The sequence below is a fragment of the Neodiprion fabricii genome, chromosome 6, assembly GCF_021155785.1.
Source record: "Neodiprion fabricii isolate iyNeoFabr1 chromosome 6, iyNeoFabr1.1, whole genome shotgun sequence".
In the NCBI taxonomy this organism is placed as follows: domain Eukaryota; kingdom Metazoa; phylum Arthropoda; class Insecta; order Hymenoptera; family Diprionidae; genus Neodiprion; species Neodiprion fabricii.
Window position 1 is genome coordinate 8,458,847 of NC_060244.1, and position 2,941 is coordinate 8,461,787.

Sequence of the window (2,941 nt, forward strand, 5' to 3'; positions counted from 1 at the left end):
GTTGAGAACCCGGTACTCGAAATTTGCGGAGCGCGATTCTCATCCGTCCGCTCTACTGCGCGGTTGTTTCGAGACTGAGGAATTCGGCTGGCTGATTTTCGTTGTCGACGATTACTATAGATCGATGACGTCAAGAAAAAAAAAAATTTTGGCTGACGTCACTTTCTGAACATCCAAACTTTGGTTTCGAACTTTAATACTATGTATGATGTATGATGTATGATGTATGATGTATGATGTATGATGTATGATGTATGATTTACACCGGTCAATTGTTGAATGAGAGCGGATCAACTGTACATCACTGTTTCTCGGAATAACTAATGTATTATGTATAATAATTAATGTATTCATTTCCAGAAGGCATATAAAGAGACTTGCAAGTATTTGTCATACGTGACTGATTATGAGCAACGTGGAATCGAAGTTGACGAACCTCTTTCATTAATGCATGACTCACAAGTTGCTGACTTCCATTTATTCAATTCTTTGCAAGTAGGCAAAAAAATTTTCCGTTCAAGTTATTTTTTCCTCGATTCGACGTCAATACTGATTTAAAAATCGTTAGTAAATGCACATCTGAGTATATTGTCTAAAATTCCTAACTACATTTAAGAACAATGAGAGACGGAGTATCGGGAATATCGATAACTCCGCGCTCTGTATTACCGATTATCACCGAAACGGGTAGAACAGGATACCGAAAAAGAAAATGTCGATAAATTTATACGCGGGACGGCTCTGTTTTATCACGTCGAAATTGAAAGGTTCACACACATCCCGGGGGTTATTTCGTCCGGCTACCCTTTTCTCTACTCCTTCCTTCCTCCCTTTCTTTACCATTTTCCGTACTTTTTATCCCCTTTGTTTGTGTCTATCCTGTAGCACCACTCAACATCACCTTCGTCTCCTCAATCCTACGCCGCGCGCCGCGTTTCGCAGTGACTATCAATTTGATCAATCAACCCTCAAATTGAATAACCCCGAGGCATGCCAGCCCGGCTCCTTATCGATGGATGCATATACTTCGTTCTCGCGACGTGGCTCGGCTTTTCTAGCGAACCCCTGACAATTCCTTTGATAGACGAGGGCGTGGAAGCCCGTTTTATCCACCACGTCTACGCGTGTGCAGCCGTATAGCACAGGTGTCGGCTCACCTTTACGACCCCCGAAAATATCCCGCACTCTGAGCCGTGTGTTGCGTGCCGATGAATTTTTAACGAATACGAAAAATCCAGCCGCCATTTCCTTTTTCCCCGGCAACGGGGGAAAGAGAAAAAAAAAAGAAAAAAAAAATTCACCACAATCATCCGAGAATGGGGGGTGAAAATCCATTATCTACGTAGCAAAATGCGTGGAAATCTTTTCTGCGTTTCAGTAGTCGAGTCTAGCATTTGGAGAAAATTACACGGTGAAAACGGGTCGGCCTGGCTTAGGCAAAAGAAATTGTCAATTTATCAAAGGTGTTCTATACCTTTTTTGCACCAATTTGGAAGCTCAAAATTTAAATCAAATCTTATAGTCTCCCGAATGGAAAATGTTCAACAAACTGAAATACGCTGATTGTCACTATAAAATCAAATCACCCATCTTTCAACTTATAACTCTTTTCGTCACACGTCACAATTTTGGTTCCGTTTAATCACGTGATCGAGGTAAATTCGCCATCAGTGCCGAAACTGTATAACATTTCGTCGTCTAAATTGCACGTATATTGTACGTACAGATACACCCTTGCGCTTAGCTCTACTATTACCTCACTTTTGGAAGTTGTAAGTACAGGCGGTCAGAATCGCCTGAAATTTGGCAGCTATGTAACAGAGACGTCCCTGGGATACATGCAATTATTTATCAGTTCGCGTCTCTATTTTCCTGCACAAAAACGGCGATTCATTTTACAAATTCCACGATCCAATCACCAACAATAGATTACGTTCAGAGGGTCTTCGGAGTAAACCCAAAAGTTGCTGAAACATTTTTGCGCCTGATTTCTTTTCCTTGGATCTGAGAGGCGAGAGGCGGATAATGGCCGCCGAGGCGAACGCCATTTAATATGGCCACCGCGATGCTAAGTGCTTTCCAGTAATTGGGTATTTGGGAAACACACCGGCGGAGGATTTTGCGTCAACCGTCGTGTTTGCGGCCCCACCGAGCCGAGATTCTATCTTCAGTTTCTAATACCTAGACCGTAACCAAATGTTTCACCCACCGACCGAAATCCCTCGATCCTGAAACACTCGCTCAAGCCTGTTGCGTCCCACTGCCGCAGGGATTTCCTTCGAGTGATTCACGCTGCGCTTGATTTCTCATCGTTTCCGTCGAATTTAGTCCCTTAAGAGGGTTTATTTATACACGAGTGAATATCGGAATTTATACCTCGACAACGAATAGTTCGATTTCATTGGGATTTGCTTTATTCAAACGTTTCTAGATCCAGCTTCAGTTTGGTTTTTTCATGCTTTTATTTTTCTTCTTTTTTTTTTAATGATCAGAATCAATATACATATATAAAGCATTGTTATTGACAATAACGTCAATCGTTTCGCTCCGTGACAAGTTTTGCAATGCCCATGATATCTCAAAACGACGCAATTGATTTATTTAAAATTTGGAGACTGTGTTCTTCAATAATTTAATCTCTTTGTCACGATGTCACTTTTTTTTTTAAATTAGTGTATATAATTTTTTTTTCGGAAAATATGATTAAGTCGTAAAATATTTATCAAACTTTGAATTTCAACTTCAAATGGTCAATATTTTGTTAGAAAAAAAGAGCGGTTGAAAAGTTTTGCGAAAACTTGGGCGAAATTCTGTGAAATTCGATTAGCTGGACGCGATACATGTGAATGACGAGCTTTTTGCATTTAACGAATGTAGGTCGATATTATTTTTAAAATTCAGATCTTTACGATTTTCAGTATTTGAGAAAGAACGCTGAGAA